Source organism: Panthera tigris, chromosome A2 (assembly GCF_018350195.1).
Source record: "Panthera tigris isolate Pti1 chromosome A2, P.tigris_Pti1_mat1.1, whole genome shotgun sequence".
NCBI lineage: Eukaryota > Metazoa > Chordata > Mammalia > Carnivora > Felidae > Panthera > Panthera tigris.
In genome coordinates, this window is record NC_056661.1 from 45,736,289 (window position 1) to 45,749,982 (window position 13,694).

The following is a 13,694-nucleotide window of genomic DNA, read 5'->3' on the forward strand; positions in this document are numbered from 1 at the left end:
CAGATGGAAGGGTAGGCTGGAATCAGACTGAAAAAGTCTTTAAACAATGCCTTGAGAAGGAATTAGGACATTATTGTGCAGGCAAGGGAAAGGAGCAAAGGAAAGGAGGAGACCAGATAGAAAGACATGTGACAGAGAGCTAAGAAAAATTCCTGATTTATGGGGCACCTGAGTGGCTCAGTTGGTTAAGCATCCACCTCTTGATTTCGGCTAAGGTCATGATCTCACAGTTCGTGGGTTTGAACCCTGAACTGGGCTCTGTGCTGACATCGCAGAGCCTGCTTGGGATTCTCTCTCTCCCTCTCTCTCTCTCTTCTCTCTCTCTCTCTGCCCCTCCCCTACTTGTGCATGCCCTCTCTCTCCCCCCTCCCTCAAATAAATAAGGATTTAAAAAAATTTTAGAAAAATTTCTGATTTAACCAAGGCAGGAAAGAGCTTGTGGACTAGAGCTGGGGCAGGGGCAGTGAAGAGTGAGGTCAGACTCAAGAAATATTTCAGAAATAGAATAAGCCAGACTCTGGGACTGACTGGTGTGGGAGGGAGAAAGGGGGTGGCAGTGACTTTCAGAAGCCATTAGTTGTCAGAGCACATATACAGAGATTCCACTCAGACTTGCTTGCCCCTCAGGAAATAAATGGGAGATGAAAAAACGGGTTTCATATACAATAAAAGAAAATATGCCTTGTACTTTGCATACTTCTAGATAGATAGATCCTCCTGAGCTCCAGCTGTTGTGACATCATGTACTAGGGCAAAGAGTATTTAACTTGTAGCATATACATACTTAGTTATATGTTATGCATTATGTCAAGTACTTTATGTGCATAATTTCATTGAGTCCTCAGGACACCCCATTGTAGAGAAAGAAAATGGAGGCTTATTGATATTAGAAAAAAAAAAAAAAGGTTCAAACCCAGGCAGTCTGACTTCAGAGGCCAATGTTCTTAACGACTGTACTATCTTCTGACAAAGATGCCTCCAAGAGGTTGAATTAAGCAGCTTTACTTATCCACTTCCAACAAAGGAAGGTCAGATTATAAACTTACCCTCCTTTCCCTCTCACCAGATCAAAAGCACATCCAGAGCATCCATTATGTCCTCCTGGTGAGATCAAAATGACTCTTCGATCCTGGCAGTGACTTCCAGGATGTTTGCAGTGGCCACGTGAAGCAGACACATCTATCAAAAAGCAGGACAGCTATGTGGTCTGCTAGGGAATCCACGCAACACTAAAGTGCCTTCCAAAAAAAACACCAGTTCTTAATATGTGGAGATTCAGAGACTCGCTATAGTAAACATAGGTTGTTTTTTACTACTTAGCTTATACTTGCCACTTTTGTGTTAACATCATCCCAACTTTTCTCTTGGGAACCATACATGATCTCAACTCAGTCTGTATGGTTGGGGTGGATGTACTTCATCTCTAACTTCAAGGGTAAGCATATGACTCAGAGCTGACCCATCATGACATCTTACCTCCTTTGCTCCAGGACTTGGCTCAGAGTTGGGCATGTGATGCAGTTCAGTCCAATGATAGGCCCAGGATACTTTTTCAAATTAACCAGTAAGAAAAAAATCTTCTGTTTCTTATGTTTGGACCTATAAGGAAGAACACTTGAAACTTCCAGGTACATGAATATGGCCAGACTCTGTTTGAGCTGGTTAGCCAAAAAAGAGGGATTAAGAGTTGCAAGATAGAAACAGGGAAACTTTGAGTACCTAAATCAAACCATTCCTGAAACTTAACCTGAACTTTTCTTTTGGTTACACAAGCCAATACATTCCCCTTGCTATTAGCACTATTTTGAATTTTTGACATCTGTAAGCAAATAAACAACAACAAAAAATCACAAGAAAGAAAAACCTAAAACACCTGCCTCAATAAAACTACAATGTGCTGAGTAGGCAGTTAGCTAGCTTTCCTGCAAAGGAAACATTCAGAGGGGGCTGCTACTTCCAAGTCTTTTTCTGCCAAGATCTATCTAGAAAAAGCAGCTAATGTAAGAGCTGTCACATCCAGAGGTACTCAGCATTGGCCTTGTAAATACTACATTATACAGAGCAACTGTGGGGCATAAGCAACAGAAGAGAAGGTTAAGTAATCTCTGTGTGCATACTATGGACCTGCTGTCAGCCCAACTTTCTCACATTCTGGTAAAAATAATTTCTTCTATCCTGACATCTTGCATGAGGGTGTTCTCTCTCAGAATGTCCTCCACATTCAAGTCCAGCTGTTCTAGCCATTTTGAAGACATTTCTAGATTAATCTACTCCAAGGAATCTTCCCTGGTTATTGTACCCTTTACTGGCATCTCCTGTGAGCTCCTATAATGCTTAGACCTAGTACTTCCCACATGGGATCCAGGCAAACAAGGCAAATTTTTCTATCTAGCTTGGGAGAATATTCCTCAAGTGTGATTTCCATATGTGCTGTAGGCCCACCAGGAGGGCAGTAGAAGAGGAATTGGGGGCTTTTGTCAAGTCTACAAGAGGTATAGATTTTAATATTGCAAGGAGAAATTGATAGGGTCTTTAATATTCTACAATTTTGCAATTCTGAAAAGCGCTTCCTGGAGAAGGACAAGTGCTCACCATAAGCCAAGGGTGTGAGCACTAAGACTTTAATACAAGGGGCTCTGGGGGCCTTCTTTATTCCTTCCAAGGGTTGTGAACTGATGCAGAACTACAAGTGCAATGCTGTAAGATGCGGTCCAGAAGTGATGCTGAAAGTAAGGCTAAATGTGCAGGTGTTGAGAGCTCAGAAAGCCAGACTTCAACAGACATCAAAGTGTCTCTGAGGAATACTCTGATAAGCGAGTCCCCTGGGAACACTCCCGACCAGTAACACTCCTGACAAGAGACACCAAGGAGAGTGGCTTCTGACATTATGGCCACAAACACAGCAAAATCCTTTGTGTGGAACTCCTTTGCAAAGAGCAGCTAGACTCTGGCTAGAGAGTCTGGCTGGGGAACATTTCCCAGCGGCAGCTCAGCCTCTCGGCCCTTCCAACATGAGAGGCTGGATGGCATTGTATTCAGATAATGGGCCATGGACTGACAGACTTGGGCTGTTATGATAGCTGTGCCCCTGACTATTGTGTGACCTTGGGGAAATCTCTAATCACTCTAAGCCTGATTTTTTATCATTTATAAAATATGGATAATACTATCACCTCACAAAGGTCTGCAGCAGATAAAATGCAATACAGCACACGAAGTGCTTAACTCTGCCTGGAACAAGGTAAACTGCTAAGTAAGTGTTAGGCATCATCATCATTATTGTCATTATCCAGAAGACCGTAGTGATTTGATTAGAAACTGTTGGTATCTCAAGATGCCATTCACTGAGAAGACAGGATAATAAATTCTTTTGCAGAAACCCAGAGCAGTTTGAGGTCCAGACTTAGCTTAAAGCTCCGGTTAATCATGGAGACCCTATGTTGTAGAAACCTCAGATTTCTAATAAAAGATGTAGCTTATAAAGGAAGATTACACAGATATTATCTTGAATTGCTTGTTAATTTTTCCATACGCTTTAATTTTGTTATCCTAGTTAGATTATAAACTTCTTGGGGCGCCTGGGTGGCGCAGTCGGTTAAGCGTCCGACTTCAGCTCAGTTCACGATCACACGGTCTATGAGTTCGAGCCCCGCATCAGGCTCTATGCTGAGAGCTCAGAGCCTGGAGCCCGTTTCAGATTCTGTGTCTCCCTCTCTCTCTGCCCCTCCCCCGTTCATGCTCTGTCTCTCTCTGTCTCAAAAATAAATAAACGTTAAAAAAATTTTTTTTTAATAAATAAATAAATAAACTTCTACAAAACATGACCATAACTTTCAACTCTTATTCTATCAAAGGGTCTAAATCAAGGTCAAAGGCCCTCGTTCACTGGCTGTCAGCAACAATGGCCCAAAATGGATGGCTGTAGTCATTCCCACAGTGACAGAAAATATTGCAGGTTATCAGCAATGTGTGAGGAAAGGAGACTCAAAGGTTACACAAAGAACATGGCATCATAATAGTTCTATAAAAATATTACATAGCAGGAGTCTCAAAAATATTCATATCTTTTGAAATAATAATTCTATTTCTAGGAAATAGAATTTCCTACCAAAATAATCTAGAAAGTAGAAGAATGTGATGTGGAAAGCCATTCTTCTTGATAGAATATATAAGCAGAGAAATTTTAAAACAATCTATGTAACAATAGAAATATGTTATGTAAACTACGGATCTTCTTTCATGTAAAGTGCTTATTAAAAATAATGCTTAAGGGTTACCAGGGTGGCTCAGTTGGTTAAGCATCCCAGTTCAGCTCAGGTCATGATCTCGTGGTTTGTGGGTTCAAGCTCCACATTGAGCTCTGTGCTGACAGCTCAGAGCCTGGACCCTGCTTGGATTCTTCCTGGCCAAGAAGCCCAGCAGAAGTGAAGGAGCCCAGACCTTTTACACCTACAGGACATTGGAATACCAAAAAAACAAAACACTTCTAAATTCTCCTCTGGGGCAAGGAAAGACCAAGGTCTGTAACTTACATATTCTTTTCTGAGAGGGAGAAGAAAACAAAACAAAACAAAACAAAACTAGCTCTCATTAAAGACACCATCAGTGGGGAGTACTGTCACCAAGATGATGACATAGGTAGTTCCTGACTTCACTTCCTTTCACAAGAACAACTACCAACTCTTCAAGAACAAGGCACCACTGAGAGAATCCTAGCACATGGAGGTGAGGTTCAAGCACCCCCAACCCTGCACCAGGGAGCCCCAGACAGACTGCATTAGAAGTATAAGAGAAGCAGCTACACCCTGACCCAACTGCCTCTCCCCCAGCCCAGCCCATCATCAGGCTGAGAGGTCTTTCCTGAGCTTCAGTGCCTTTAGTGGGAAGAGAAGACCTAGGGGGGACAACCAGTGACCCTAGCATTGTGGGTCACTTTGTGGGAGCCACTAACTCTGATCTCACCCCATGGGAACTTCAGGGGAATCTGCAGGGCACAACCACTGGAAATCTGAATGTGATGGAGCCAGGGGAGCAGCTTGCTACAACTAGCACATGGATCTTGACAAACCTATCTGTACAGTTCATATCTGTAGTGTCCATGTACTACTCCCAACTAGTAGCTTTTCTCATATGCAAAACCAAGTTGTTGGTACTATCTGACCTGAAAACATAAAACAGTGCAGGTCTGATTGATTCAGATCCTCAAACAGGAGTTTTGCCAGCCTGAGAGCTTGGTTTGCCCATGCCCAGGCAAGAAGCTAAATGACAGCCACACCCCCTCTAGAGAAATTGGGGGGGGGGGGAATTATGCACAAAACAAGATCAACAAAGCAATAGAGAGGAACAAACAAACAGACATCCCATAGGGGAAAAATACAATAAGTAAACTAAAGAATTCAATAGAGAATTTTAAAAACAGACTTGACCATATAGAAGAAGAAACAGAGACCTGGAAAATAGAATATTAGAAAGTATCCAGTCAAAAGACAAAAGCAAAATGAATAAAAAATGAGTGAAGAAAGCCTACAAGACTTATGGGACACAATGAAAAGAAACAATATTTACATTATGGGAAATACAAAAGGAGAAGAAAAAGAGCAAGAGGAAGAAAGTATATTTAAACCAATAATTGCTGAAAACTTCCCAAACCTGAGAAGAGAAATGGACATCCCAACCAATGAGGCCCAAAAGGTTCCAAATAGGTTGAAACTGGATAGGGCTAAACCAAGATACAGTCTGATTATTACAAGTCAAAGAGAAAGAATTTTGAAAGTAACAGAAGGAAAGAAAAAAGTACATATAAGGGAAGCCTAATAAGACTTATCAGCAGCTTTCTCAACAAAAACATTTCAGGCCAAGAGAGACTACAATTGCATATTCAAAATGTTGAAAGAAAAAAATGGTCAGGAAAAAATTCTATACCCAACAAAACTGTGCTTCAAAAATAAAGGCGGGATCAAGACTTTCTTGAATAAACAAAAACCGAGGGAGTTCATTACCATCAGACCCCTTACAAGAAATGCTAAAAGGAGTTCCTGAGTGAAAATAAAAGGATGCTTACTAACATCACAAAAACATAAACAGGTAATAAAAAACTAAGGGTAGTGGTAAATATATTGTGAAAGTTATATTCTGTAACATGGTGATAGTAATGCATATCTCATTCATAAACATAGTTTAAAAGTTATAACAATGAAAATAGTAAAAATAGCCTTAACTATAATAATCTGCTAGTAATTTTACAATATAAAAATATGTACATTATAACAACAATAACCTAAACTGTAATGGGGATAAGTAAAAGTATAAAGTTCAGACATCTATTAAAGTTGTTATCAACTTAAAATAGGAGATTATAATTTTAAGATTTTTATATAAGCCTCAAGGTAACCACAAGGGAAAAACCTGTAGCAACTACACAAAGAACATAATAAAAGAATCAAAGCATAGTGATACCCAAAAGACATCAAAATACACACAAAAAAGACAGCAAGGTAAGAAACAAGAAACAGGAGGGTTTTCCTCGTCCCTCAAACACAGCTGTATTGAGGTCAGATCAGTTGGAACACCCAGGAAATCAGTCTGCAAAGTGACAAAGGATCTCCATAGTTGGAAAGAGACAACGTGGCAGGTGCAAGGTACATGGAAGTGAATTGGGTGAGAGAAAAGCTGTGGTGCCATGGAGGGGGAAGGAACCCCTTCTACGGAAAGACAAAAGGGAGAGAAAGAGAGAGGAGTTGAGTAAGTGTGGCATCGGGTTTGCACAAGAGACTCTCTAGACCACAAACTGGGGAGTGAGAAGTACTTAGTACTGCAGGGTTTTGTGGCAAACAGCTTTTGGAGCTTAAACTCTGACATTTTGGAAGCTTGTGACTTTCTCCAGAGCAGAACTATGGTGCATGTTCCTGGGGAGAAGGAGGGAGCTGGGTTGGGAGTGCATAGTGTGGTGTAGGGATCTCCACCATGCACTGGGAGAGAACAGTCCCTTTCCTGGAGTACTCTAGGAAGAGGACACATTGCCTCTACAAGGACAAAAGACCCTGTAGGCATCAACAAGAGGTCTTTTCTCAGCAGGAGACAGAGGTGCACCCAGAGGGAATATAACCTTGTTGCTTCTTTCCACACACTGCAGGTGTAGGACTGCCTTTCTGGGACAAAGGACTTCAAACAAAGCATGCAGAGGCTCTACTCCAAAGGAGGGGGTGGGTCTGTGCAGTACTGTGTCCTTTAAGACTTCGAGGTTTTTTTTTTTAATTTTTTTCTTTTTTTTTTTAATATATGAAATTTACTGTCAAATTGGTTTCCATACAACACCCAGTGCTCATCCCAAAAGGTGCCCTCCTCAATACCCATCACCCACCCTCCCCTCCCTCCCACCCCCCATCAACCCTCAGTTTGTTCTCAGTTTTTAACAGTCTCTTATGCTTTGGCTCTCTCCCACTCTAACCTCTTTTTTTTTTTTTTTCCTTCCCCTCCCCCATGGGTTTCTGTTATGTTTCTCAGGATCCACATAAGAGCGAAACCATATGGTATCTGTCTTTCTCTGTATGGCTTATTTCACTTAGCATCACACTCTCCAGTTCCATCCACGTTGCTACAAAAGGCCATATTTCCTTTTTTCTCATTGCCACGTAGTATTCCATTGTGTATATAAACCACAATTTCTTTATCCATTCATCAGTTGATGGACATTTAGGCTCTTTCCATAATTTGGCTATTGTTGAGAGTGCTGCTATAAACATTGGGGTACAAGTGCCCCTATGCATCAGTACTCCTGTATCCCTTGGATAAATTCCTAGCAGTGATATTGCTGGGTCATAGGGTAGGTCTATTTTTAATTTTCTGAGGAACCTCCACACTGCTTTCCAGAGCGGCTGCACCAGTTTGCATTCCCACCAACAGTGCAAGAGGGTTCCCGTTTCTCCACATCCTCTCCAGCATCTATAGTCTCCTGATTTCTTCATTTTGGCCACTCTGACTGGCGTGAGGTGGTATCTGAGTGTGGTTTTGATTTGTATTTCCCTGGTAAGGAGCGACGCTGAACATCTTTTCATGTGCCTGTTGGCCATCCGGATGTCTTCTCTAGAGAAGTGTCTATTCATGTTTTCTGCCCATTTCTTCACTGGGTTATTTCTTTTTCGGGTGTGGAGTTTGATGAGCTCTTTATAGATTTTGGATACTAGCCCTTTGTCCGATGTGTCATTTGCAAATATCTTTTCCCATTCCGTTGGTTGCCTTTTAGTTTTGTTGGTTGTTTCCTTTGCTGTGCAGAAGCTTTTTATCTTCATAAGGTCCCAGTAATTCACTTTTGCTTTTAATTCCCTTGCCTTTGGGGATGTGTCGAGTAAGAGATTGCTACGGCTGAGGTCAGAGAGGTCTTTTCCTGCTTTCTCCTCTAAGGTTTTGATGGTTTCCTGTCTCACATTCAGGTCCTTTATCCATTTTGAGTTTATTTTTGTGAATGGTGTGAGAAAGTGGTCTAGTTTCAACCTTCTGCATGTTGCTGTCCAGTTCTCCCAGCATCATTTGTTAAAGAGACTGTCTTTTTTCCATTGGATGTTCTTTCATGCTTTGTCAAAGATGAGTTGGCCATACATCTGTGGGTCTAGTTCTGGGGTTTCTATTCTATTCCATTGGTCTATGTGTCTGTTTTTATGCCAATACCATGCTGTCTTGATGATGACAGCTTTGTAGTAGAGGCTAAAGTCTGGGATTGTGATGCCTCCTGCTTTGGTCTTCTTCTTCAAAATTACTTTGGCTATTCGGGGCCTTTTGTGGTTCCATATGAATTTTAGGATTGCTTGTTCTAGTTTCGAGAAGAATGCTGGTGCAATTTTGATTGGGATTGCATTGAATGTGTAGATAGCTTTGGGTAGTATTGACATTTTGACAATATTTATTCTTCCAATCCATGAGCAGGGAATGTCTTTCCATTCCTTTATATCTTCTTCAATTACCTGCATAAGCTTTCTATAGTTTTCAGCATACAGATCTTTTACATCTTTGGTTAGATTTATTCCTAGGTATTTTATGCTTCTTGGTGCAATTGTGAATGGGATCAGTTTCTTTATTTGTCTTTCTGTTGCTTCATTGTTAGTGTATAAGAATGCAACTGATTTCTGTACATTGATTTTGTATCCTGCAACTTTGCTGAATTCATGTATCAGTTCTAGCAGACTTTTGGTGGAGTCTATCGGATTTTCCATGTATAATATCATGTCATCTGCAAAAAGCGAAAGCTTGACTTCATCTTTGCCAATTTTGATGCCTTTGATTTCCTTTTGTTGTCTGATTGCTGATGCTAGAACTTCCAGCACTATATTAAACAACAGAGGTGAGAGTGGGCATCCCTGTCGTGTTCCTGATCTCAGGGAAAAAGCTCTCAGTTTTTCCCCTTTGAGGATGATGTTAGCTGTGGGCTTTTCATAAATGGCTTTTATGATCTTTAAGTATGTTCCTTCTATCCCGACTTTCTCAAGGGTTTTTATTAAGAAAGGGTGCTGGATTTTGTCAAAGGCCTTTTCTGCATCGATTGACAGGATCATATGGTTCTTCTCTTTTTTTTTGTTAATGTGATGTATCACGTTGATCGATTTGCGAATGTTGAACCAGCCCTGCATCCCAGGAATGAATCCCACTTGATCATGGTGAATAATTCTTTTTATATGCCGTTGAATTCGATTTGCTAGTATCTTATTGAGAATTTTGGCATCCATATTCATCAGAGATATTGGCCTGTAGTTCTCTTTTTTTACTGGGTCTCTGTCCGGTTTAGGAATCAAAGTAATACTGGCTTCATAGAATGAGTCTGGAAGTTTTCCTTCCCTTTCTATTTCTTGGAATAGCTTGAGAAGGATAGGTATTATCTCTGCTTTAAACGTCTGGTAGAACTCCCCTGGGAAGCCATCTGGTCCTGGACTCTTATTTGTTGGGAGATTTTTGATAACCGATTCAATTTCTTCGCTGGTTATGGGTCTGTTCAAGCTTTCTTTTTCCTCCTGATTGAGTTTTGGAAGAGTGTGGGTGTTTAGGAATTTGTCCATTTCTTCCAGGTTGTCCAATTTGTTGGCATATAATTTTTCATAGTATTCCCTGATAATTGTTTGTATCTCTGAGGGATTGGTTGTAATAATTCCATTTTCATTCATGATTTTATCTATTTGGGTCATCTCCCTTTTCTTTTTGAGAAGCCTGGCTAGAGGTTTGTCAATTTTGTTCATTTTTTCAAAAAACCAACTCTTGGTTTCGTTGATCTGCTCTACAGTTTTTTTAGATTCTATATTGTTTATTTCTGCTCTGATCTTTATGATTTCTCTTCTTCTGCTGGGTTTAGGCTGCCTTTGCTGTTCTGCTTCTATTTCCTTTAGGTGTGCTGTTAGATTTTTTATTTGGGATTTTTCTTGTTTCTTGAGATAGGCCTGGAATGCAATGTATTTTCCTCTCAGGACTGCCTTCGCTGCGTCCCAAAGCATTTGGATTGTTGTATTTTCATTTTCGTTTGTTTCCATATATTTTTTAATTTCTTCTCTAATTGCCTGGTTGACCCACTCATTCGTTAGTAGGGTGTTCTTTAACCTCCATGCTTTTGGAGGTTTTCCAGACTTTTTGCTGTGGTTGATTTCAAGCTTCATAGCATTGTGGTCTGAAAGTATGCATGGTATAATTTCAATTCTTGTAAACTTATGAAGGGCTGTTTTGTGACCCAGTATATGATCTATCTTGGAGAATGTTCCATGTGCACTCGAGAAGAAAGTATATTCTGTTGCTTTGGGATGCAGAGTTCTAAATATATCTGTCAAGTCCATCTGATCCAATGTATCATTCAGGGCCCTTGTTTCTTTATTGACTGTGTGTCTAGATGATCTATCCATTTCTGTAAGTGAGGTGTTAAAGTCCCCTGCAATGACCACATTCTTATCAATAAGGTTGCTTATGTTTATGAGTAATTGTTTTAAATATCTGGGGGCTCCGGTATTTGGCGCATAGACATTTATAATTGTTAGCTCTTCCTGATGGATAGACCCTGTAATTATTATATAATGCCCTTCTTCATCTCTTGTTACAGCCTTTAATTTAAAGTCTAGTTTGTCTGATATAAGTATGGCTACTCCAGCTTTCTTTTGGCTTCCAGTAGCATGATAAATAGTTCTCCATCCCCTCACTCTCAATCTAAAGGTGTCCTCAGATCTAAAATGAGTCTCTTGTAGACAGCAAATAGATGGGTCTTGTTTTTTTATCCATTCTGATACCCTATGTCTTTTGGTTGGCACATTTAATCCATTTACATTCAGTGTTATTATAGAAAGATACGGGTTTAGAGTCATTGTGATGTCTGTATGTTTTATGCTTGTAGCGATGTTTCTGGTACTTTGTCTCACAGGGTCCCCCTTAGGATCTCTTGTAGGGCTGGTTTAGTGGTGACAAATTCCTTCAGTTTTTGTTTGTTTGGGAAGACCTTTATCTCTCCTTCTATTCTAAATGACAGACTTGCTGGATAAAGGATTCTCGGCTGCATATTTTTTCTGTTTAGCACACTGAAGATATCGTGCCAAGCCTTTCTGGCCTGCCAAGTTTCAAAGGAGAGATCAGTCACGAGTCTTATAGGTCTCCCTTTATATGTGAGGACACGTTTATCCCTTGCTGCTTTCAGAATTTTCTCTTTATCCTTGTATTTTGCCAGTTTCACTATGATATGTCGTGCAGAAGATCGATTCAAGTTACGTCTGAAGGGAGTTCTCTGTGCCTCTTGGATTTCAATGCCTTTTTCCTTCCCCAGTTCAGGGAAGTTCTCAGCTATAATTTCTTCAAGTACCCCTTCAGCACCTTTCCCTCTCTCTTCCTCCTCTGGGATACCAATTATGTGTATATTATTTCTTTTTAGTGTATCACTTAGTTCTCTAATTTTCCCCTCATACTCCTGGATTTTTTTATCTCTCTTTCTTTCAGCTTCTTCTTTTTCCATAACTTTATCTTCTAGTTCACCTATTCTCTCCTCTGCCTCTTCAATCCGAGCCGTCGTTGTTTCCATTTTGTTTTGCATTTCGTTTAAAGCGTTTTTCAGCTCCTCGTGACTGTTCCTTAGTCCCTTGATCTCTGTGGCAAGAGATTCTCTGCTGTCCTCTATACTGTTTTCAAGCCCAGCGATTAATTTTAGGACTATTATTCTAAATTCACTTTCTGTTATATTATTTAAATCCTTTTTGATCAGTTCATTGGCTGTTGCTATTTCCTGGAGATTCTTCTGAGGGGAATTCTTCCGTTTGGTCATTTTGGATAGTCCCTGGAGTGGTGAGGACCTGCAGGGCACTTCCCCTGTGCTGTGGTGTATAACTGGAGTTGGTGGTAGGGCCACAGTCAGACCTGGTGTCTGCCCCCAGCCCACCGCTGGGGCCACAGTCAGACTGGTGTGTGCCTTCTCTTCCCCTCTCCTAGGGGTGGGATTCACTGTGGGGTGGCGTGGCCCATCTGGACTACTTGCACACTGCCAGGCTTGTGGTGCTGGGGATCTGGCGTATTAGCTGGGGTGGGTAGGCAAGGTGCACGGGGGCAGGAGGGGCAGGCTTAGCTCGCTTCTCCTTAGGTGATCCACTTCAGGAGGTGCCCTGTGGCAGCGGGAGGGAGTCAGATCCGCTGCCGGAGGTTTGGCTCTGCAGAAGCACAGAGTTGGGTGTTTGCGTGGAGCGAGCAAGTTCCCTGGCAGGAACTGGTTCCCTTTGGGATTTTGGCTGGGGGATGGGCGGGGGAGATGGCGCTGGCGAGCGCCTTTGTTCCCCGCCAAGCTGAGCTCTGCCGTCAGGGGGCTCAGCAGCTCTCCCTCCCTTTGTCTTCCAGCCTTCCCGCTTTCTGAGCAGAGCTGTTAACTTATGACCTCCCAGATGCTAAGTCGCACTTGCTGTCGGAACACAGTCCATCAGGCCCCTCCACTTTTGCCAGCCAGACTCGGGGGCTCTGCTTGGCCGGCGAGCCGCCCCTCCGCCCCGGCTCCCTCCCGCCAGTCCGTGGAGCGTGCACCGCCTCGCCGCCCTTCCTACCCTCTTCTGTGGGCCTCTGGTCTGCGCTTGGCTCCGGAGACTCCGTTCTGCTAATCCTCTGGCGGCTTTCTGGGTTCTTTAGGCAGGTGTAGGTGGAATCTAAGTGATCAGCAGGACGCACGGCTAGCCCAGCGTCCTCCTACGCCGCCATCTTCCGGAACTCCTTAATTTTTTTTCTTTTAATGTTTGTTTATTTTTGAGACAGAGAGAGAGGGAGACACAGAATCTGAAACAGGCTCCAGGCTCTGAGCTGTCAGCACAGAGCCTGACGCAGGTCTCGAACTCACAGACTGCGAGATCATGACCTAAGCCGAAGTCAGAAGCTTAACCGACTGAGCCACCCAGGCTCAAAATAAAGGTCAAGAAGAAATCATAACCAGGAACTAGTTCAAAACAGATATAAGCTATATATCCAAACAAGAATTTAGAACAACAGTCATAAGACTACTAGCTGGCTTGAAAAAACCATAGAGAAATACTTGCTGCAAAGATAGAAACCTAAACACTAGTTGGGCTGAAAAAAATGCTTAAACTGAGATGCAAAACTGACTAGATACAGTCACAATGAGTACTAAAGAAGCAGAAAAGAAAGTAGGTGATATAGAAGATAAAATCATGGAAAATAACAAAGCTGAAAAGAAGAGGGAAAGAAAACTATTAGAT

The 13,694-nt window shown here is 41.8% G+C and overlaps 1 pseudogene; it reads left to right on the forward strand.

Annotated features, from left to right (window-relative positions):
• Positions 1–2,704: 2,704 nt before the first annotated feature.
• LOC122236317 overlaps positions 2,705–13,694 on the forward strand; it is a 35,030-nt pseudogene continuing 24,040 nt past the window's right edge.